The following is a 25,439-nucleotide window of genomic DNA, read 5'->3' on the forward strand; positions in this document are numbered from 1 at the left end:
ATGTGGCTGCCTGTTTGTATCTTTGCTATTTGCTGGGAGGTGTTATGCACTCCATGGAGGTAGAGTTAAGGTGAAGAGATACGCACACACACAAACACACATGGTTGGGAGTAACGGGTTGTTACATGTAACTGATTACAAAAAAATGAACTGTAATACCGTTATATTTCCAGCAAAAATATTGTAATCGGATTTAAGATACTGTACATTGGAAAATGTAGATGATTACTTACAGGATTACTCTTAAATTCAGAAAGGATGTTTGTGAAAAAAGTGTTTGCCACCTTTCTTCTCTCTCAATGACATTCAAATCAGCATTGAAAAAATGTGCAAGTTTAAGTTTATTCTGCCTGAGCAAGTCTCACAGGTCAGAGACCATTATGATGACGCACCAAATGTGTTTGATGGATTGTGGGGGGGGAAAAGGAATAGGCTTTTGTAGGCTATTGTCCAAATGTTGTCTTCCAATGGTCTTACTGCTGTCGGCTTTCGAAGATTTGCCTATACATCCAACTTGGAGGTAATCCAACGCTTGGAGGTAAGGACTACAGCAGTTGTGTAGCCTACGGGTGATACGGATATCAGCAATGATGTAAATAATGCTGCTCTCTCATTTATTTGTGCCATGGTTGTTGTAGGTGGCTGTTCACAAATATAGGTGTATTTTAACCCAATAATGGTTCAATTTAAGAAGTTTAAGCTGTCTATCAATCATTGTTTTAGCACTCTGCACAGGTGCATAGTGCGGGACCAGCCTATGGAATAAAGGTTTGAGGGAGTTCCTCCCTTCTAAACTCCTCTGTGGTATTGTGCTCCACACATACAGTCAAAAATAAAACTACGACTGGCTTTTATTGCTCAATCTAATTTATGCTGATTAAAGAAAATCCACATGGACACATGATCTTGCTCAGATTTGATAGACCTTAAACAGCTGCAAATTATCGAGATATCAGTGTCACCAACAGGCCTATAGCAAATGCAACCTAAGGCATTCATTTTCACATGATAGTAGCACTTTTTGATAGAGGTCAAAGCAACATTGTGGGGCGGCAGATAGCCTAGTGGACAGAGCATTGGACTTGTAACCGAAAGGTTGCAAGATTGAATCCCTGAGCTGACAAGGTAAAAATCTGTCATTCTGCCCCTGAACAAGGCAGTTAAACCCACTGAATACCATTCCATGAGAGCACCATTTCTTTTCAACTCAAAACAATGTGCCCAATCAGTCCAACATGACAACAAAATAAACATGAACAATAAAGTAGGCTAATAAGTCATTGGATTTTGTGCTATGCTCAGGTAAAACCATTTTACTAATCTACATTTCCAAGTCCTATTATTGAAGATCATGAGGTATTTAATTCATTTGAATGACTGGAAATTTGCCAGACTGGTTGTTCATATAAAGACATAGCCTAATCATATTATTATCTGTATTGACGCAAAAAGTTATGGGTTAGAGCTACATAACCCATAATGTAAAATGCGACATCCCATTTATGGCCAGTTATGTAAACGTTGATTTATCCTGCAATAGATTTTGTTCAATTGGTAATGCCTCTTAACGGGAAGGTCACCTGGAAGTAAACAGATTATGTTACTGAGTTTGGATAATCCAAAAGTTACAATTTTGGACAGGAAACTAGTAACAGATTACATTTAGAAAGTAACCTACCAAACACACAACAAAACATGTAGATAAATTAGCAAACCACAGCTTCTCACTATTTGTGGTGCTCAATATGACCAGCCAAGGGTGTATATTGTAGTCACAGAGCTTGGTTCACCAGTTTGTTTTCTGTTCTAAGTATTGTCTTTTACAGTACATTAAATAGAGCCAGAGAGCAATGGAACTGCTGAGACAGACAGGACAGGATGGTTAGGTCTAAGAAAAATATCACACTGGAGGATAGCATTTATACAGTACAATCTGTAAAACTTGCGACACACTTACTGCCCAGTCACCTTCCAGAGAGCAGAAGGTACATAGTACATAAGCACAATTACATTACATTGAAAGTAGTCCATTAAAACCCATCCTGCTGTTGGTTCGGGCAATGCAGGTGCTGTAAAGGTGGTACTTACATAAACCTCTCTTAGTTAAGATGTTGCTGTAGCTGATGTCAGTTTGTAAGTACAGAATATGATGCTCTTCTCTGCTTCCAGGGCAGTCGGTGCTGTTGGTTCTGCTGTTGGTTCTGCTGTTGGTTCTGCTGTGGCCGAGGGGCTGATCCAGCCGTGGTGTGTGTCTGCTGCAAGGCGAGCTGGCCAGGGGAGAGAGGACATCGACGGCAGGGAGGAGCTGAGGAAGAATGGAACTGGGAAGAGAGCAGAGAGGACCGGCAGCATCCACGCCTCCCCCTGGGCCATGCAGTCCTCCAGGATGTGCGGAAGGCTCTGGAGGTGAGCGTGTGTGCGGGTCAGCTAGACAGGAGACGGGGCCATGGGAGATTTAAAAGGTGTTTTTGCTAATTAGGTTTGGCAGAGAGTCAGGTTCTATTATCCTTTAATGTGTGTGATCGGGACCTGTGCTTTCAAGGGTATTCCCTCCCCTGAAGAGGTATTACATTGGGCACGGCAAAAACAAACACACTCTCTCCCACTCTGGTCTTATTGGGGTAGACAGAGGGCAGAGGCAGACCTGCAGTAAGACATGTCTTACTTCCCACCTTGAAATGTTGTTTTACTGCAGGGCCATTTGAGGGATCAGAGAGCTGTGCCTGTGTATTATTCAAGGGCAGCAACTGGTCTTCAGGTTTCCCAAGTCTCTTTGAATTAGTGATCTCTAAATAAGTTCCTGGGGGGGGGCTGTTGAATAGCTTTCAGGCTTACATCTTAATATCTCCAGTATCTGCAAGATGGTGCCGACAGAGAGGGTCGCCTCACTTCTAGTCCTTAGGAAACTATGCAGTATTTTTTTTTTAATGTTTTACATTGTTAGCACAGGAAAACTTAAGAGTTATTGCATACAGCTGGGCGACGTCAAATTACCAGCACTACGACCAGGAATATGACTTTCCCGAAGCGGATCTTTTGTTCGAACCACCCAAGGCATTCAAACGGTTTCCAGAGGCTGACCCAAAACAACGTCGCCACAAGAGAGGTAGACGGAGCGGCCTTCTGGTCAGGCTTCGAAGGTGTTCACACCACCCACTGCTTCCGAGTATTTTACTTGCTAATGTCCAGTTTCTAGATAACAAGGTAGATTGTAACATGACTCTCTGGGGAGCTATTGCATTTTGTTTATGTCGGTCAGTCATGGCCCATCCATATATTTATATTTATATATATATATATACATATTCTTATTCCATCCCTTTACTTAGATTTATGTGTATTGGGTAGTTGTGGAATGGTTAGATATTGCTGCACTGTCAGAACTAGAACAACAAGCATTGTGCTACACTTGCAATAACATCTGCTAACCATGTGTATGTGACCTATAGAATTTGATTTGATCTTCTTCACAGCTGTACTGTCATACACAAAAAATGGGTAGACCTTTTGAAAACCTTTAATTTATAGGCTACTTGGCTATTGCATGGCCAGGATAAGAAAAACGCACAGGTGTGAACCACACTTCGTTATAGTTGGGTAGCCTACTTTCATTTTTATCAAATGAAACCGAAAACAAGCAATTGTACAGGAAAATAATGTCAGGCCCTGGCCATAGAGAGGCTTTTTATTCTCTATTTTGTTTAGGCCAGGGTGTGACTAGGGTGGGCATTCTATGATCATTTTCTATGTTTTTGATTTCTGTGTTGTTTGGCCGGGTGTGGTTCTCAATCAGGAACAGCTGTCTATCGTTGTCTCTGATTGAGAACCATACTTAGGTAGCTCTTGCCCACACTGCACCTTGGTCCTCATCTTCTTCCACCAACGGCCGTTACTGAACTACCCACCAAAAAAGGACCAAACAGCGTGTTACCCAGGAGCATGGTTAATGTGGAATGTACTCATGGACATGGGAGGACATTCTGGACGGGAAGGGTTCCTACACATGGGAGGAGATCCTGGCTGGAAGGGATTGCCTCCCATGGGAACAGGTGGAGGCAGCCAGGAGAGCGGAGGCAGCAGGTAAAGGGAGCCAGCGCTTTAAGGGAACACAGCTGGCAAGGATGCCCCAAAAATGTATTGGGGGGAGCACACGGGGAGTGTGGCTAAGTCACGTGGCGAGAGGTGGACCGGGCAGGCACCGTGTTATGAGGCTCACGGTGTCCCCAGTGTGCAGGCATAGCCCGATCGCAGCTCCTCGTATCGGCCGGGCTAGTGTCAGCATCGAGCCAGGAGTAATGAGGCCGGCTCAACGCATCTGGTCTCCAGTGTGTCTCCTCGGCCCGGGTTATATGGCACCGGCCCTACGCACGGTGTCCCTGGTTCGCCAGCACAGCCCAGTGCGGTCTGTTCCACCCTGCCACACTTCCTGGGCTACAGGGAGTATCCAGCCAGGTACATCCGGTGCCACCTGTCCGGCGCGTCCGGAGTCTCCCTCCTGTCCGGCGCGTCCGGAGTCTCCCTCCTGTCCGGCGCGTCCGGAGTCTCCCTCCTGTCCGGCGCGTCCGGAGTCTCCCTCCTGTCCGGCGCTTCCGGAGTCTGCCTCCTGTCTGGCGATTCCGGAGTCTACCTTCACTCCGGCACTGCTGGAGTCGCCCTTCACTCCGGCGCTGCCAGAATCGCAGCCTCTCAGTCCAGAGGCGCCCCTCAGTCCAGAGGCGCCCCTCAGTCCAGAGGCGCCCTCTATGAGGGTCTTCAGTCAGGGGCCCGCTATGAGGGTCCCCGCTCCAGAGGCGCCACCTAAGTGGGCCAAGACTGAGGTGGTACTGTCACGCCCTGGTCATAGAGAGGCTTTTTATTCTCTATTTTGGTTAGGCCAGTGTGTGACTAGGGTGGGTATTCTATGTTTTTGATTTCTGTGTTTGGCTGGGTGTGGTTCTCAATCAGGGACAGCTGTCCATCGTTGTCTCTGATTGAGAACCATACTTAGGTAGCTCTTGCCCACATGGGTTTTGTCGGTAGTTATTTTCTGTTTAGTATGTTTTGAACCTGACAGAGCTGTTTCAGTTGTTCCTTTTTGTTACTTTGTATTTAGTGTTCTATTTAATAAAAATATGAACACGTACCACGCTGCACCTTGGTCCTCACCTTCTTCCACCAACGGCCGTTACAAATAACTTGTTTCTAAATTGAGAGCGTCACCGGCATCAACATATCTCGCGCCATGTTGAGCACATGTCCATGGTGGGGATTTTACACACATCCAAGATAATTACATGAGCTCGCAAAAAGGGAAAACCCGCTCACATGTAGGGCTGTGGTGGTCATGAAATTGTGACCGTTAATTAGCATCTCCTGGCTTCAATGCATGGCCTACAAGCCACTGATGCAGACCTTTGGAACATCTACACTTTAAAAAGACTACATAATTGTAATATAGCCTACACCATCACAATAAATCCATGATTTATTTTATACAGGTCTAAAGAGACACGATATGAACATAAGTTGTCCTTATGTACGGCCCTGATCTGGCTATGCCGTATGGCTGTGGACTAGACTAGTTCATTTAGCAGACAAGATTTGCTTAGAATTCCATGGCATTATTTCACATTATTTATAGTATGAAGAATACAATTGATCATAGCTGACTAAAATACAGTAGAAAGGTATAATTACAATTCCCTTCTCCAGGCTGCATGCTCAGAAGCACCTCTCACTCACATGGCTCCCAGTCATGTGATCCGGTTTTTCTTTCAGGCTACAAGTGAAGACAGACACATCGGGGATGCAACTGCACTTGTCCTTTTCCAATTCCGAGGTGCATATTGAAGATATTGGAACAACTGTCCACATTTAAGTTTTGTCAGCCAACAAGATGAGTAGATGCCCTCAAAAAGCACTAGTCTATGTCAATCTACTGTCCTCCATAGTACAAAGGTTGACCTATTCTGTGCAAGAAACAAATATTCCAAACACAGTCTGGGACAGTTGTGGGATGCGATATATACCAAATTAGTACAACCACTAGCTTAAAAAAAGTAATGAGGCTGATCCAACAGATTAGAATGTTTAGCTTGTTCATAGACATTTAGCTTATTTCTTCACATTATAAGCACAGCATCGGGCACACGGCAGTAGGCTTTAAGCGCAAATGTTCCATTAGCAGGAAAACACCATTCTCATAAGTGACTTCATTTTTATGGTGATAATTATTTTCCTCAAACTTGAAACTCACACGCTACGTATGTATTCTAGTTAGGCTCTTAATATTAAGAAGTTATTTGTGACCTGGCTCAAATCGGTCTTTCAAATTGTGTTTCTTACTTTGGATAAAAGTAGAGGCTCAGAGCTACAAAATGGTATATCATACACTGCATTTTTGAGGAACAATAGGAAAATAATTCTGCTTTGAAAGTTGATAAACTTGTAAACTCAGTTTTGAGAAAATGGCCTTTGAATGTTTTGGTACCTACTGGAGAGCTCTCCTTTGTATACACCCATTCCTTATTGTTCACACCATCTTAAGCCAGCCCCACCCATACCTTTAAGGATTCACATGTGAGGTCATGTGCTAAACCGTGAGTAGTGTAGTAAAGATTAAGACTAAAAGTGGTAAAAGTAGTAGCCTGCAATAAGGAAAAATTCCAGGTAAACAGAAAGTGCCCAGATGAAAATATTTTATAAATATTAGATGACTCTTACCCAGACACACTTGTCTAAATTGATGGGTCATGTGAAAGTTGTTTTCCAAGATGGCAATCCAATTTGTAAGTCGCTCTGGATAAGAGCGTCTGCTAAATGACTTAAATGTAAATGTAAATGTAAATGTAATGCAATCAAAGAGTTTTTCCAAAATGGCGTAGCAGTCAGACGTCCTCGTCTTGTCGTGTCCCATGTATATATATTTTTTCTATTTTTCTGAACCTCAACTTCAGAATTCTCTCCTGCCACCAGCCTCACCGAATGTGGTGTGGATCTGCTTTTTTCTAAAGCATTTTTCTTTACTTTTGAACCGGAACTCTAACAGCAGCTAGCCAGCTAACTAGCTACTAGCGAGTAGTCAGCTAACCACTGCTAGCAGTCCTCAGCTAACCTTTAGCTCGGAAAACTCTCGCCAGTTTAAACAAAGCGATTCAAACCAGAACATACCGGACTTATTTTCTCTCCATATCCCCGGATTCCTACCACAAGCTCTGAACCTTTTCACCTGGATCATCGCAGCTGGCTAGCTGCAATCCGAATGGCTACTCCTGGCTAATGTCTCTATCCCGAAGCAAGCATCATTTAGCCTGGAGCTAGCCCATGCTAGGCCCATCTCCCGGCTAGCCGAAGAGGTCCATCAGCCACTCCTGGGCTACAATACCTATTTTGACAATTGGCCTGGACCCTTTTACTGCCGGTTCAGAGCCTCACCAATCCTTCACGACTGGACTACCAACGTAATCTGCCCGAGGGGGTTCTTCAATTGGCGACAACGTTGTGACGTCCCCTGAATGCCCATCTGTTAGCCTGCTAGCCGCGGCCCGCTAGCATATTGAACTGTTAGCTGAAGAGATCCATCAGACAATTTCTTGGGCCACTATACCTGTTTTGCTAATTGGACTGGACCCTTTACTACACGGAACCCTACTAATACACCATGACTGGTCCGCCGACGCAACCACACGAGGAGGCTCCGCACGAGCTGGCTATAACAGACTTCTTCTGTCGCAACGTCCCTCTAAGGCCTTTCTGCTAGCTTGCTATCCCCGACCTGCTAGCTGTCTGAATCGCAATGTCTCTAGCCAGCCTAACTACTCACTGGACCCCTATGATCACTCGGCTACGCATGCCTCTGCCTAATGTCAATGTGCCTTGTCCATTGCTGTTCTGGTTAGTGATTATTGTCTTATTTCACTGTAGAGCCTCTAACCCTGCTCAATATGCCTTAGCTAACCCTTTAGTTCCACCTCCCACACATGTGGTGACATTGCCTGGTTTAAATTATGTTTCTGGAGACAATATCTCTCTCATCATCACTCAATGCCTAGGTTTACCTCCACTGTATTCATATTCTACCATACCTTTGTCTGTACATTATACCTTGAATCTATTCTATCGCGCCCAGAAACCTGCTCCTTTTACTCTATTTTCGGAACGTGCCAGATGACCAGTTAGCCGTACACCGTACACTTATCCTACTCCACCCCCATTCCTCTGGAGATGTAGAGGTCAATCCAGTCCCTGCAGTGCCTAGCTCCACCTCTATTCCCCAGGTGCTCTCATTTGTTGACTTCTGTAACCATAAAAGCCTTGGTCTCATGCATGTTAACATTTGACGCCTCCTCCCTGTTTGCTTTATTCACTGCCTGAGCACACTCTGCCAACCCGGATGTCCTAGCTGTGTCTGAATCGTGGCTTAGGAAGACCACCAAAAACCATGAAATGTCCATCCCTAACTATAACATTTTCCGACAAGATAGACCAGCCAAAGAGGGCGGAGTTGCAATCTACTGCAGAGATAGCCTGCAGAGTTCTGTCTAACTATCCAGGTCTGTACCCAAACAATTCGAGCTTCTTCTAAAAGTCCACCTTTCCAGAAACAAGTCTCTCACCCTCTGCCCCCAGCTGTGCCCTGGACACCGTGTGTGAATTGATTGTCCCCCATCTATCTTCAGAGCTCGTGCTGCTATGTGGCCTAAACTGGGGCATGCTTAACACCCCGGCCGCCCTACAATCTAAGCTTGATGCCCTCAATCTCACACAAATTATCAATGAACCTACAAGGTACCACCCGAAATCCGTAAACACCGTCACCCTCATAGATATCATCCTAACCAACCTGCCCTCCAAATACACCTCTGCTGTCTTCAATCAAGATCTCAGTGATCACTGCCTCATTGCCTGCATCCGTAATGGGTCTGCGGTCAAGCAACCACCCCTCATCACTGTCAAAAGCTCCCTAAAACATTTCAGCGAGCAGGCATTTCTAATCGACCTGGCCCGGGTATCCTGGAAGGACATTGACCTCAACCCGTCAGTAGAGGATGCCTGGTTATTCTTTAAAAGTGATTTCAATACCATCTTAAATAAGCATGCCCCATTCACAAAATATAGAACCAGGAACAGATATAGCCCTTGGTTCACTCCAGACCTGACTGCCCTTGACCAGCACAAAAACATCCTGTGGCGTACCGCATTAGCATCGAATAGTCCCTGTGATATGCAACTTTTCAGGGAAGTTAGGAACCAATATACACAGGCAGTTAGGAAAGCCAAGGCTAGCTTTTTCAAACAGACATTTGTATGGTTAGGCTATTTTCATGTTATCCAGAGTGTTGGTGACGAACTGCTCCTGGCAACAATTTAATTACGCTCTTTTGCCAAAGTTTACTGGCCATATTCAACCGGTGTTGAGCGTTAGTAAATTCATCAGTTATTCTTTGCTCTGATGAGAGTGTTCTGAAACAGTTGTTGCAGTGACGTTCTATTGAAATGGATACTTCCATACTGGAGTCTTTTGTTAAGTTTTAATATTAATACGTAAAAAAATAAAAATAAGCAGTGTTAGACAGGATTACCCTATACATACTGACCTGCTCTAATAGACAGAAGACTTCTATATGGCAGACCAATCCAAACTCACCTCTCAGCATTGCCAGCCCACTCATTATCTCAGCCAATCATGGCTAGCGGGAAGGTTGATGTCTTTTTCTGTGGCTTAACCAACTAGGCTCGTAATTTAACAATTGTATTAGTATTTACAGATGGCATACAAGTTTGTTATTAAGGCACATGAAAGTTCACAAAAAAAATGATGTTCAAAAGGCTCGCGTGTGAAGTAGTGACCTACAACATACCTGAAACGGGTCACATTTGGTCACTTTAGTTGTGATACAAACCTTATCAAACCATACAGGCCTATGGGCTAGGCTACATGAGGTGTGCGACTATGATTTGCTAAAATAAAGGCATGTGCTGTTTCTTGTCTTAAGCTGGGCATCATTCACAAGTGATAGGCTAATGATGTCACTTATCAGACTATTTTTTATTTAATCTTGTCTTTACATATTATACGTGTGAAAATTATGATGGTTTAGAATGGACCATTATCTTGCACCTGTCTCGAACAGAGGCAGGGGGGGAAATACATGAAATAACGAATGGAGGATGCTTTTCACGTGGTTCATTTTCATGCCAGCCAGGTAGGCAATACTCAGTTATAAAGCGAAGCAATGTGCTTAATATTCGATTGAGTTGATAAGTTGAGAAATAAATATCGTAGGAATCTCAAATAGAAAATAAACATGTTTTCCGTGTTATTTCATAGTTTAGATGTCTACTATGTAGAAAATAGTTTTAAAAAATAAAGAAAAACCCTGGAATGGGATAGGTCGGGGTGTGAGGTTGGCCTGGTATGGTTCCCAACCAGAGGCAGCTGTCTATCGTTGTCTCTGTTTGGGGATCATACTTGGGCAGCCTTTTCCCACCTATTGGTTGTGGGATCTTGTTTGTGTATAGTTGCCTTGAGCACTGCATAGCTTCACGTTCATTTCGTTCATTATTGTTTTTTGCCAGTTTACGTAATAAAATGATGAACCCAAACCATGCTGCATTTTGGTCAGATTCTAACAACAACATTCGTGACAGAAGATCCCACCACCCACGGACCAAGCAGCGTGCCCAGGAGGAGCAGGGATCCTGGGCCTGGGAGGAAAGCCGGGAGTGGAGGACATCCTGGACTTGGGATGAAATAATGGCAGGAGCCTGCCATGGAAGCAGGCGGAAGCAGCGAAGGAGGGACAGCGACAACACCGGGATTCGCGGGCGTGACGTAGGCCCAAGAAGCAGCCTAAAAAAAGTTTTTTTGTGGGAGGCACACTGGGTGGTCGGCGGAGCTGAGGGGTGAGTCAGAGACCGAGGAGGAATATTGGGATAGATTGAGCGAGGAGTGGTTGGTGAAAGATGAGTAGAGTGATGAGAGAGGGCTGAATAGGCAAGACAGTCGCCACCTGTGCCAGCTCTCCGCACTTTACATTTACATTTACATTTAAGTCATTTAGCAGACGCTCTTATCCAGAGCGACTTACAAATTGGTGCATTCACCTTATGACATCCAGTGGAACAGCCACTTTACAATAGTGCATCTAAATCTTTTAAGGGGGTGGGGTGAGAAGGATTACTTTATCCTATCCTAGGTATTCCTTAAAGAGGTGGGGTTTCAGGTGTCTCCGGAAGGTGGTGATTGACTCCGCTGTCCTGGCGTCGTGAGGGAGTTTGTTCCACCATTGGGGAGCCAGAGCAGCGAACAGTTTTGACTGGGCTGAGCGGGAACTGTACTTCCTCAGTGGTAGGGAGGCGAGCAGGCCAGAGGTGGATGAACGCAGTGCCCTTGTTTGGGTGTAGGGCCTGATCAGAGCCTGGAGGTACTGAGGTGCCGTTCCCCTCACAGCTCCGTAGGCAAGCACCATGGTCTTGTAGCGGATGCGAGCTTCAACTGGAAGCCAGTGGAGAGAGCGGAGGAGCGGGGTGACGTGAGAGAACTTGGGAAGGTTGAACACCAGACGGGCTGCGGCGTTCTGGATGAGTTGTAGGGGTTTAATGGCACAGGCAGGGAGCCCAGCCAACAGCGAGTTGCAGTAATCCAGACGGGAGATGACAAGTGCCTGGATTAGGACCTGCACCGCTTCCTGTGTGAGGCAGGGTCGTACTCTGCGGATGTTGTAGAGCATGAACCTACAGGAACGGGCCACCGCCTTGATGTTAGTTGAGAACGACAGGGTGTTGTCCAGGATCACGCCAAGGTTCTTAGCGCTCTGGGAGGAGGACACAATGGAGTTGTCAACCGTGATGGCGAGATCATGGAACGGGCAGTCTTTCCCCGGGAGGAAGAGCAGCTCCGTCTTGCCGAGGTTCAGCTTGAGGTGGTGATCCGTCATCCACACTGATATGTCTGCCAGACATGCAGAGATGCGATTCGCCACCTGGTCATCAGAAGGGGGAAAGGAGAAGATTAATTGTGTGTCGATAGGAGAGACCATGTGAGGTTATGACAGAGCCAAGTGACTTGGTGTATAGCGAGAATAGGAGAGGGCCTAGAACAGAGCCCTGGGGGACACCAGTGGTGAGAGCGCGTGGTGAGGAGACAGATTCTCGCCACGCCACCTGGTAGGAGCGACCTGTCAGGTAGGACGCAATCCAAGCGTGGGCCGCGCCGGAGATGCCCAACTCGGAGAGGGTGGAGAGGAGGATCTGATGGTTCACAGTATCGAAGGCAGCCGATAGGTCTAGAAGGATGAGAGCAGAGGAGAGAGAGTTAGCTTTAGCAGTGCGGAGCGCCTCCGTGATACAGAGAAGAGCAGTCTCAGTTGAATGACTAGTCTTGAAACCTGACTGATTTGGATCAAGAAGGTCATTCTGAGAGAGATAGCGGGAGAGCTGGCCAAGGACGGCACGTTCAAGAGTTTTGGAGAGAAAAGAAAGAAGGGATACTGGTCTATAGTTGTTGACATCGGAGGGATCGAGTGTAGGTTTTTTCAGAAGGGTGCAACTCTCGCTCTCTTGAAGACGGAAGGGACGTAGCCAGCGGTCAGGGATGAGTTGATGAGCGAGGTGAGGTAAGGGAGAAGGTCTCCGGAAATGGTCTGGAGAAGAGAGGAGGGGATAGGGTCGAGCGGGCAGGTTGTTGGGCGGCCGGCCGTCACAAGACGCGAGATTTCATCTGGAGAGAGAGGGAGAAAGAGGTCAGAGCACAGGGTAGGGCAGTGTGAGCAGAACCAGCGGTGTCGTTTGACTTAGCAAACGAGGATCGGATGTCGTCGACCTTCTTTTCAAAATGGTTGACGAAGTCATCTGCAGAGAGGGGAGGAGGGGGGGAGGGGGAGGAGGATTCAGGAGGGAGGAGAAGGTGGCAAAGAGCTTCCTAGGGTTAGAGGCAGATGCTTGGAATTTAGAGTGGTAGAAAGTGGCTTTAGCAGCAGAGACAGAGGAGGAAAATGTAGAGAGGAGGGAGCGAAAGGATGCCAGGTCCGCAGGGAGGCGAGTTTTCCTCCATTTCCGCTCGGCTGCCCGGAGCCCTGTTCTGTGAGCTCGCAATGAGTCGTCGAGCCACGGAGCGGGAGGGAGGACCGAGCCGGCCTGGAAGATAAGGGACATAGAGAGTCAAAGGATGCAGAAAGGGAGGAGAGGAGGGTTGAGGAGGCAGAATCAGGAGATAGGTTGGAGAAGGTTTGAGCAGAGGGAAGAGATGATAGGATGGAAGAGGAGAGAGTAGCGGGGGAGAGAGAGCGAAGGTTGGGACGGCGCGATACCATCCGAGTAGGGGCAGTGTGGGAAGTGTTGGATGAGAGCGAGAGGGAAAAGGATACAAGGTAGTGGTCGGAGACTTGGAGGGGAGTTGCAATGAGGTTAGTGGAAGAACAGCATCTAGTAAAGATGAGGTCGAGCGTATTGCCTGCCTTGTGAGTAGGGGGGCACTCAAAGCACTTGCTTTGAGGAGAGTGTCATCGTTCCAGTACAATGTGTGCCGGCTCTATGCTCCAGACCTCCAATGCGCCTCCACAGCCCGGTACGCCCTGTGCCAGCTCCACGCACAAGGCCTCCAGCTAAGGTCTGCAGTCCGGAGCCTCCAGCGACGGATACCAGTCCGGAGCCTCCAGCGACGGTTCCCAGTCCGGAGCCTCCATTGAAGATCCATGGCCCGGAGCCTCCAGTGATGATCCGTGGTCCGGAGCCTCCAGTGAGGGTTCCCGGTTCTGAGCCTCCAGTGAGGGTTCCCAGTCCAGAGCCTTCAGCAAGGGTTCCCGGTCCGGAGTCCCCGGCGACGATCCACGGTCCGGAGCTCCCGGCGACAATCCACAGTCCGGTTCCTCCGGTGACGATCTACAGGCCGGACCTTCCGGCGACGATCCACGTCCCGGTTCCCCCGCCTACGACTCACATTCCGGTTCATCCGGAGACATTCCATGGTCTGGAGCTACAGGCGACGATCCCCGCGCCAGAGTCGCCACCGAAGCGGGCAGATCCACAAGCAGAGCGGGGTCTATGTCCCGCACCGGAGCCGATTCTTACAACAACGTTTGTGACAATCAGTGAATTCTAACTGTACTTAACCTTGTTGGGATAGGGGGCAGCATTCTCACTTTTGGATGAAGAGCGTGCCCAGAGTGAACTGCCTCCTACTCTGTCCCAGATGGTAATATATGCATATTATTATTAGTATTGGATAGAAAACACTCTGAAGTTTCTAAAACTGTTTGAATGATATCTGTGAGTATAACAGAACACATGGCAGGCGAAACCCTGAGAAAACCTGGGAAATCTGAGGTTTGTAGTTTTCAAAGCATGTCTATGGAGTCAAGTTGCACTTCCTATGGCTTCCAGTAGATGTCAACCGTCTTTAGAAACTTGAAAGAGGATTCTATAAAGGAGGGGCTCATGAGACCTGTTTGAGTCAGTGGTCTGGCAGAGTGTCTCAGGCACGTGACACGTGCTCCCGACAGAGTTACCTCTCGTTCCAGTGGTTTTCTTGGAATTTTCCGGTTGGAAGCTTATTGATGTTTTATGTTAAAGATTGATTCCATACATCGTTTGACTTGTTTCTACAACCTGTAACGGAACTTTGAGTTTTTGTCAGGACGAAGTGCTCTCGCCTCATGAAGATGGATTACTGGGCTGAACACGCTAACAACAAGTGGTTATTTGGACATAAATGATGGACTTTATGGAACAAATCAGTCATTTATTGTCAAACTGGGATTCCTGGGAGTGTCTTCTGATGAAGATCATCAAAGGTAAGTGAATATTTATAATGTTATTTCTAACCTCTCTTGACTCCAAAATGGCAGATATTTCTCTGACTGGATTGGGCTCTGATCACCGTTCTCAGATTATGCTTCTTCCGTAAAGTTTTTTTGAAATCTGACACAGAGGTTGCATTAATTCTGTGAATAACAGTTGTATCTTTTATCAATGTTTATTGAGTATTTCTGAAAAATCCCCGGATATTTTGGAATCAAAACATTACTGCACGTAACGCACCAATGTAAACTGAGATTTTGGGATATAAATATGAACATTATCGAACAAAACATACATGTATTGTGTAACATGATGTCCTATGAGTGTCATCTGATGAAGATCCTCGAAGGTTAGGGATTCATTTTACCTATATTTCTGCATTTTGTGACTCCTATCTTTAGCTGGAAAAATGGCTGAGTGTTTTTTTGACTTGGCTATGACCTAACATAATCATATGTTGTGCTTTCTCTGTAAAGCATTTTTTAAATCAGACACGATGGGTAGATTAAAAATATGTTTATCTTTAATTTGCTGTATTGGACTTGTTAATTAATGTGTGAAAGTTACATATTTAAAAAAATGTTTTTGAATTTCGCTCACTGACTTTTCAGCGGAATGTTGTCGAGGGGTTCCACTAGCACTTAGAATTATAAATTCTATAAACACTGTTTCCCATGCTTGTTCATTGAACCCTTAATGAATATGTAATACCTGTGGAACGGTCATTAAGACACAAACATCTTACAGACGGTAGGCTATTAAGGTCACAGACTTAGGACACTAAAGAGGCCTTTCTACTGACTCTGAAAAACACCAAAAGAAAGATGCCCAGAGTCCCTGCTCATCTGCGTGAACGTGCCTTAAGCATGCTGCAAGGAGGCAAGAGGACTGCAGATGTGGCAAGGGCAATAAATTGCAATGTCCGTACTGTGAGACGCCTTAGACAGAGCTACAGTGAGACAGGACGGACAGCTGATCGTCCTCCCAGTGGCAGACCACGTGTAAAAACACCTGCACAGGATCAGTTCATCCGAACATCACACCTGCGGGACAGGTACATAGATGGCAACAAATGCCCGAGTTACACCAGGAACGCACAATCCCTTCACCAGTACTCAGACTGTCCGCAATAGGCTGAGAGAGGCTGGACTAAGGGCGTATAGGCCTGTTGTAAGGCAGGTCCTCACCAGACATTACCTGCAACAACGTTGCCTATGGGCACAAACCCACCGTCGCTGGGTCAGACAGGACTGGCAAAAAGTGCTCTTCACTGACGGGTCGCGATTTTGTCTCACCAGGGGTGATGGTCGGATTCACGTTTATCATCGAAGGATTGAGCGTTACACCAAGGCCGGGAGTCTGGAGAGGGATCGATTTGGAGGTGGAGGGTCCGTCAGGGTCTGTGTCATAGCAGCATTGTACTGAGCTTGTTGTCATTGCAGGCAATCTCAATCTGTGCTCATCCTGACATGACCCTTCAGCATGACAATGCAACCTGCCATACTGCTCGTTCTGTGCGTGATTTCCTGCAAGACAGGAATGTCAGTGTTCTGCCATGGCCAGCGAAGAGCCCGGATCTCAATCTCAATCCCACGTCTGGGACCTGTTGGATCGGAGGGTGAGGACTAATGCCACTCCCCCCAGAAATGTCTGGGAACTTGCAGGAGCCTTAGTGGAAGAGTGGGGTAACATCTCACAGCCAAAACTGTCAAATATTGTGCAGTCCATGAGGAGGAGATGCACTGCAGTACTTAATGCAGCTGGTGGCCACACCAGATACTGACTGTTACTTTTGTTACCCCCCCTTTGTTCAGGGACACATTATTCCATTTCTGTTAGTCACATGTCTGTGGAACTTGTTCAGTTTGTCTCAATTGTTGAATCTTATGTTCATACAAATACTTACAAATGTTACGTTTGCTGAAAATAAACCCAGTTGACATTGAAAGGACATTTCTTTTTTTGCTGAGTTTATAAGGGTACAAGGCGAGACCCAAATGCAGACACAGGAAGCAGATGGTTGAGCTCCGATATTTATTACACCAAAAGGGGTAATCAAAAGGCAGGTCTGGGACAGGCGAGAGTTCATAAACCAGGTCAGAGTCCAAAGGATAGGCAGGCTCGAGGTCAGAACAGGCAAAGTGGCCAGGCAGGCAGATTCGGTGTCAGGATAGGCAAGGGTCAAAACCAGGAGGGCTATGAAAAAATAGGAGCGAGGAGAAACACAACAAACTGGCACAGAGAGACAGGAAACACACTGAGAAATACACTGAGGATTAATGGGGAAAACAGGAGACACCTGGAGGTGGGTGGAGCCAATCACCAAGACAGGTGAAACAGATCAGGGTGTGACAACATAGCTAAATTCCTGCCAATCGTAAGCACAGGAAGTCACATATTGCGGTCGCACCCAATACTATGCTAACTGCTATGTTTACTATGCAAACAGGTTTAACCATTTGCTAACCTATGCTGCTATGGTTACTATTCTAACTGTTATTTTCCACACTTTATGGACTTTTAGCTGAGTGGCTATGCACTGCACCTGTCTAATGGCAATGTGCCAGGATAGAGCATCCATAATGCAGCAAGGATAAAGATAATTTTCACATGGGTGTAGACCAAATGGCTTCTCCAGCAGCAGATGGGACAGAAGTTGGACATTGAAGACGAGGTACAGTAACATAACAGCCCAGGTCTCACTTGGGAAATAGGGTTTCTGACCTCAATGGGACTTTCTGGATAAAGTCAAGTGAGTCAATATGAGGAGCTGTTTATGTATTTTTACTAAAAAGTGGTTATTCCCCCAAGCTCTGTATGTCAGCGCAGTGATAATGTGAGAAGACGTGATTCATCACCCAACCATCAATAAATCATTATTTTAACTCAGTTACAGTACCACAAGGAGAGTGAATAATGTATTCATTTCAAATGTCAGTCTCATTGATATGTGTCTGACTGTGCCTGTCAGAGACTGCATAGTTAACAAATCTCTATGGTTTTAACTGGTAAGCCTCAGTAGCATTGTGATACAATATTTAGGTGTATCTATATTTGACATTTTAGTCAGTAAGGAGACAATCTTGTTCAGAGCAACTTACAGGAGCAATTAAGGTTAAATGCCTTGCTCAAGGGCCCATCAACAGATTTCTCACCTAGTCGGCTCGGGGACTCAAAACAGCTTCAGTGATATTTGCAATTCGTTCCAGTCATTGGCAGCAGAGAACTGGAAGGAAAGGCGGCCAACGGAAGAGTTGGCTTTGAGGATGACCAGTGAAATATACCTGCTGGAGCGTGTGCTACGGGTGGGTGCTGCTATTGTGACCAGTGAGCTGAGATAAGGTGGGGTTTTACCTAGCAAAGACTTATAGATGACCTGGAGCGAGTGGGTTTGGTGACAGATATGTAGTAAGGGCCAGCCAACAAGAGCATACAGGTCGCAGTGGTGGGTAGTATATGGGGCTTGGTGACAAAACGGATGGCACTGTGATAGACTACATCCAGTTTGCTGAGTAGAGTGTTGGAGGCTATTTTGTAAATGACATCGCCGAAGTCAAGGATCCGTCGGATAGTCAGTTTTACGATGGTATGTTTAGTATTGGGAACATTTGGTCATCAGAAAGTTTGTTTCATGTTTTATTCTCACTTGCACAAGTACAGTGCAGTACAGCGAAATGCCTTTCTTGCAAGCTCCAAACACAACAATGCAGTAATAAATATCAATGTAGCACTAAAATTAACGTAAGGTAGAACAAAACACACATGAAATAAGAAGAACACGAGAAAGTAAGAAGCTATATACAAGGTCAGTTCCAATACCATATTTACAATATGCAGAGACACTGGAGTGATGTTCGACGAGCACGTGTCCACATACTTTTGGTCATGTAGTGTATTTTTATGTGCAACCCAATCCAGTGATCGTAATGAATTTTGGGTTGACAATTAGACTATAGTTGCTATATTTTACCTCCAAATATGACTCCAGAGTGTTTTTTACAACAGACGAATTACATACATCTTTATGTGCAATAACTAATATCATAGGCTAACTAATTTGGGAAATTCAAAACTAGATATAATACTCACTGCTAGTAGCTAAGTATTCATCGAAGAGTACATTTTAATGTCCTAATAAAAACTTTTCAGTTGTAGCCTACTACCTATGAGACACACAGGCCTATTTCCTACAATTGCCGTTGCGCATTTCTATATCTCAAAGCCATGTCACATATATTGGATGTAAAATAGTTGCTTTTGAGCTGAATATTAATACCCTCCTCTCTCCGACAAGGAAAAGGGGACAATGTTTCCAAAGCTGTTTTTTCTGCAATTGTATTTTGAAATGTCATACAATCAGATCATATTTTTCTCTCGTGCGGTGAGTGGCTCAATCATCACAGCACCAGGCCCCAACGAGGGTACAGGCCCCAACGAGGGTACAGGCTCAGCGTCAGGGTAGACACTTTCATTACAGGAATCATGAGGATAATGCGCTTTGCTTTTTGACCAAATCATAGTTTTAGATGCCCAAATAATAGGACGTTTGTGTGAGGTAACGCTATAGAATGTGCTCTTTCTACATTTCTAGGCGGCCTTTATGTTTTTTTTTACGACCGATGATCTTGTCTGTCTAACTGATGACAGAGTTGGAGCAGGTGTCTTTGCTGGTGCCGTGTTAGACTTTGAATGTGAGGCTGAGCTGTGGTCACCCAAACTATCAGAGAACCAAGCCGGGCGTTGCCCACTGATCAGCCAAATGCTCATGATTGATTAGTATAAGAGAGAACAAAAAAAGTATCTTAACAGGCCCATGGGCCACACAACCTTTTAAAATCTTATATGTATATTTTTTTATTTAAAAAGGTATGGGCCTATATATATATATATATATAAGATATTTTTTTTATGTGTGTGTCAATTTCGACCAGCAAACCAACAAAAAAAATGGTTCAGATCATCTGGGGTTAGCCAGAATTGCCGGATGTACCTACCTAACTGCGATTAAAAATGTATTTTGTCAAAAAAAATAATTTTGCTTGGTTCTGAGTGGGGAGGGACAAGCTGAAAATGTACTGTTATTGGCAGAGATGTGAACTCTTTCCAATTGGTCTATTAACAAATTGATCACATGGTGATGTCACCATGGAAGGACAAAACTCCATCCCCCAAAACAGACTGGAATTTCAGGTGGTGTTATCATTTTCACAGTATTATTCCAACCTCGGTGTTTAAATATACACAATATGAAACACAGAAATCACGTTTTTGACTGCACTGGGCCTTAAAAATATGGGATGGGATCAAGTGTTTGTTAACATAGCAAGATGTGCTGCACATAGTATCCACAATAGAACATTACAATATACTCAGAGCCATATGCAGTAGTTGTTAGTAAATATGTTGAAACAATGTGCAATATACAGTACTACCACTCACTTCAGTTAATGGTTATCTTCAAGGCTTTAAGGTCCCACTCTTAGTATGGTTCTCCAAAATGGTGACTGTCAGTGTCTATATTCCTGTAGCAGTAACATTTTGTCAAATTTCTGACCGGTTGACTAATTGCATTTTTTGCAGACTTATTCAATTCACTAACATTTGACCCTTTCAAGGCAAAGCCGGTCGGAGATGTTACAACTCATCCAGAACGCCGCAGCCCGTCTGGTGTTCAACCTTCCCAAGTTCTCTCACGTCACTTCGCTCTCTCCACTGGCTTCCAGTTGAAGCTCGCATCCGCTACAAGACCATGGTGCTTGCCTACGGAGCTGTGAGGGGAACGGCACCTCAGTACCTCCAGGCTCTGATCAGGCCCTACACCCAAACAAGGGCACTGCGTTCATCCACCTCTGGCCTGCTCGCCTCCCTACCACTGAGGAAGTACAGTTCCCGCTCAGCCCAGTCAAAACTGTTCGCTGCTCTGGCCCCCCAATGGTGGAACAAACTCCCTCACGACGCCAGGACAGCGGAGTCAATCACCACCTTCCGGAGACACCTGAAACCCCACCTCTTTAAGGAATACCTAGGATAGGATAAAGTAATCCTTCTCACCCCCCTTTAAGATTTAGATGCACTATTGTAAAGTGACTGTTCCACTGGATGTCATAAGGTGAATGCACCAATTTGTAAGTCGCTCTGGATAAGAGCGTCTGCTAAATGACTTAAATGTAGATGTTGAGCAATGCTGCATGTTTAAGAGGATTGAGCATGGTCCACAAGTCAGGTGGACATCCTCACAGTTACTGAGAAATCTCTCTGTCTGTCTCTATTATGTATAATTCCATGTGTGCCCTCACGACTAATGCGCCGAATGTATAATGCCATGCTCCTAATGCTTTCGCACCTTCTTCACGACTGTGCGTGTGTGTTTGGACCATTTTAAGTCTTCAGTGATTTGGACACAGAGGAACGTGAAGCTCTCGACCTGCTCCACTGCGGCCCAGTTGATGTGGGTGGGGCATAATCCTGTTTGTCACTTGAGTTCCATAAACCTGCTTAGACCGTTACGGAATGAAAATGAATATCTCGTGCGCTATCACTCTCAAATACCACTAAGTAGACATAGAAGAAATCCGATTCCCACACACACCAGTTATGCTGTTTTATTAGGGTGTGTGGCATTTTACGCCCAAGCAGTCCATATATTGTAGTGTTGTTTCCAGAAGCTATGGAATCCAGACACGTTTAAAAAAAAAAAAAAACGTTTTGTGTTCTGTGTGTGTGTGTGTGGGCATGGGGAGCCCTGAGGATGACCTGACTCTGAGAGCAGCTTTGTATGGAATGCTGTTCCACATCCAGGCAGACAGCTCAGACTGGAAGAGCGCTCTGAATCTGCTGAAGCATGCTACCCCCACACAAGAAACAGGTTGTGAGTACTGGGTAGAGATGGCAAGGGGAATAGGGGAGAGAAAAAGGCAGAAGGGAGAAAAGTGTGATAGAATATAGATGGAAGAGAACAAGGGATAGACATGGTGAAAGGAAAGGAGGAGAGAGAGGGAAAAGGATTTATACAACACTCCTATGACTGCCATCATCATGTGTCTGCATGCGCATGCAAGGTATTCATACCTTGATATGAATATGACGTTATAAATTTGTATGTACGTAGATGTATGTTTAATGAAATTTCATATTTTGGATAGGGAAAATTCTTTCAATATGGATGCCTCAGCAAAAAAAGACCTCATCCTTATTGGGTGAATGAGCATAACTTTAAATATGTATGATTTGTAAAATCAACTGCTTAATAAAAACAACTTATTGAGGGCATTTCAGAGTGTCAAATCCTTATGAAAACATTAGGTGTTGATAGTTTAGCCGAAGGATGTGCACATCCACATAGTTACTGGAAATGACAATGTGAAAACAAAATGTCTGAGCAAGGACAGTATGATTCGGGTCTACATGATGATGTGAAAAGGGAATAAGACTGTGAAACTGTGTATGTTCTCTCCTTGACTGTGCCTTAGGCTCCTGTTGATGCACTGGGTGCTGGTGAGGGCCTGGCTAGGGGAGAGCATTCTGCTAGACATGCCGAAGTTCAGGGATGAAGGGGAACTCAGTGCCACATGTGGGAGCAATGGAGTTGCACTGTGTGCTGGGGAAATACTAAAGCAGCTGGCCAGCTACCAGAACTCCATAATCTCCCTACTGGTAGGTGGTAACACAAACACAAACACACACACACGACGCACACTCACATAAACAAATGCACACACACACTTTCCACATTCACTCTTGCGATAGACTACTTTAGAGACATACACATAGCTTCAGTGCTCTCTTCGAAGTGTAAAAAGATTGCAGCAGTTCCTTGCTTGGTTTAAATCCCAAGTGGAGCTATTGTGCTTAGGGTGTTGAAGGACTCTAGCAATATCTAGTGGAAACTTAGTGCTATTGCAGCTGTGCTCTGTGTATCGCGCTTAAGCTGTAGCTTTGTATGCGTGAGCCTTATGGGTTTATGGTGTGTAGAGTGTGAAGAGTCACTGGCAGAAGATGGATTACCTGTTGGAGTTTGGGGAGTGGCTATACTGTCAGAACTTTCCCCTGGCTGACTCCCAGCACCAGTGGGGTATCGACATCCTCCTGCACATGAACACTGACCCTAAAGAGAGCAATAGAATGTTTCTCGTCATTGCTATGCATTTTGTATCCTTGCTATGTAAAAGTATGTTTAGCTGCTCAAGAAGAGTAAACCATTTCCTTTTCTTCTCTATTAATAGAGAAGACTGGTGCCCAAGAGATGCAAACTGAAAGAACCGTAGAGGAGAGAGAATTCCCAAGGAGGTACTGATTTCTCTTGGGATGAGTATGTGGAATGGCAATGCTGACCTGGGATCAAATACTATTTCAAATATCTTCAAGTACTTTAGCAGGGCTTGATTATGCTTGCCTGGATCCAATATAATATTCTCAGCTGCAATCCTGACACTTTGGCACTCCAAGTAGGCCAGAGCAGATGGCAAAGTATTAGAACATTTTCAAATAGTGTTGAACCCAGTTCTTATGTAACGTTACAGTGCCTACATAAAGTGTTCAGACCCTTTGACTTTTTCCACATTTTGTTGTTACAGCCTGAATTTAAATTTGATTTAAATTTAGATTTTTGGTCACTGGCCTACAAACAATACCCTAGCATGTCAAAGGTGAATTATATATACACTTTTACAAATTAGTAAAATATAAAAAGTTGAAAGGTCTTGAGTCAGTAACAGTTTAACATGATTTTTAATGACTACCTCATCACTCATTTTTTTTTTATTGTTGTATCATCTTTAAAATGAACAAGACCAAACAAACTTTCAGATAGGATGATGGGGACAATTTCAATGAAAAACATAAGAGGGCAGCAGTACTTGTGCAAAGTTTCAGAATGATAACTTCCAAATGAGTGTGCTACATGACATTTATCATGAAGTCACCCAGGTGTCCCACACAAGTAGCTCAAATGTACCCAAGTGGCCAAATTTGTGAGGTTATACATTTTGAATGGAATAACTATATACAAAATACCAAAATGGTATTCTAACACCCCCCATAAATGGAGAAAAAACATGAAAAAAAAGATATTGATACTGTTATTTTGTAAATGTATTTGGAAGACCCTCAGTCCTGATGCCAGGTGCCATAGCAGTCTCTTTCTGCTGTGAAGCAGAGGGTCACCAAGCATGTGGTGCAGGTGATGGGGGACTTCATTTTGCAAAGAACACAGTGACGCCTCCATGCTGTGCCCTTTTGGCCCTGAGGCACATCCATGCCTGCAGAAATACATTTGGGCAGATGAACACCACTTGTGACAGGAGCAGAAGGGACAGAGGTAGAGGGGCCAGAACGTGGTGAAGTGGTGCTGTAGCCAGCAAGCTCCTTGATGAGCAGCTCTCTGAAGGCGAGCTGTGAGATGGGGGGCTTTACCCAGCTCTTAGGCATTTCCTTGTGTAGGATGAATGCATTCACCCCAGCAATGTCGATGAAATGATAGAAGAATGTCTTGTACCATTTCATCATCTTATGGAGAACATTGCAATAGCCTATCAGCGCATCTGACAGGTCCATCCATCCCATGCTCTTGTTGTAGTCCTTTATTGCAGTTGGAATGGGGGAATGTTTTGCGGACTATGCCCCAGTAGCGCTGAGACAACAGGTGTCCGGCTGGATGAACCAGCTTCAGTGGGGGATGGACACCTTAGCACTGGGGGCTCCCATTCAGAGTCAGTGTCACTGTGAAAGAAAATGTTCAGTTAGAATAGTTTCACATATGAGCCCTGTATCAACAGGTATAATAAAAAAATATATATAGAGAGTACAGGGAACATAAGGTTGAATATATTATAGACCTGCTAGATCTACTGTCTCATTTATTTTATGACAGACCAGCTAGATCTACTGTCTATTTTATATTATCACATTTCAGCTAGATCTACTGTCTTTATTATATTACAACAGACCAGCTGTATCTACTGTCTCCACTTCACTTTGGCCATTGTTGTGGGCCTGCCCTCCCCTCAACAGCCTCAAATAGGATATTTCATGTGGGGGTGGGGTGGAGCGGCAGACACGCATTTCGGCCATGCTCCCTCTAATCCACGATATGTATATATGCACACACATACAGTGGGGCAAAAAAGTATTTAGTCAGCCACCAATTGTGCAAGTTCTCCCACTTAAAAAGATGAGGCCTGTAATTTTCACAATAGGCACACTTCAACTATGACAGACAAAATGAGGGAAAAAATCCAGAAAATCACATTGTAGGATTTTTTATTAATTTATTTACAAATTGTGGAAAATAAGTATTTGGTCACCTACAAACAAGCTATATTTCTGGCTCTCGCAGACCTGTAACTTCTTCTTTAAGAGGCTCCTCTGTCCTCCACTTGTTACCTGTATTAATGGCACCTGTTTGAACTTGTTTTCAGTATAAAAGACACCTGTCCACAACCTCAAACAGTCATACTCCAAACTCTACTATGGCCAAGACCAAAGAACTGTCAAAGGACACCAGAAACAAAATTGTAGACCTGCACCAGGCTGGGAAGACTGAATCTGCAATAGGTAATCTGCTTGGTTTGAAGAAATCAACTGTGGGAACAATTATTAGGAAATGGAAGACATACAAGACCACTGATAATCTCCCTCGATCTGGGGCTCCACGCAAGATCTCA

At 44.9% G+C, this 25,439-nt stretch overlaps 1 long non-coding RNA gene across 1 annotated transcript; it reads left to right on the plus strand.

Moving 5' to 3' along the window:
• Positions 1–17,194: 17,194 nt before the first annotated feature.
• On the plus strand, positions 17,195–23,126 carry LOC118369429 (uncharacterized). Its single transcript, XR_004822601.2, has 3 exons — positions 17,195–17,452; positions 22,248–22,431; positions 23,001–23,126. It is a non-coding gene; the product is annotated as an uncharacterized LOC118369429 (long non-coding RNA).
• Positions 23,127–25,439: the final 2,313 nt, after the last annotated feature.

Source organism: Oncorhynchus keta, chromosome 36 (genome assembly GCF_023373465.1).
Source record: "Oncorhynchus keta strain PuntledgeMale-10-30-2019 chromosome 36, Oket_V2, whole genome shotgun sequence".
NCBI lineage: Eukaryota > Metazoa > Chordata > Actinopteri > Salmoniformes > Salmonidae > Oncorhynchus > Oncorhynchus keta.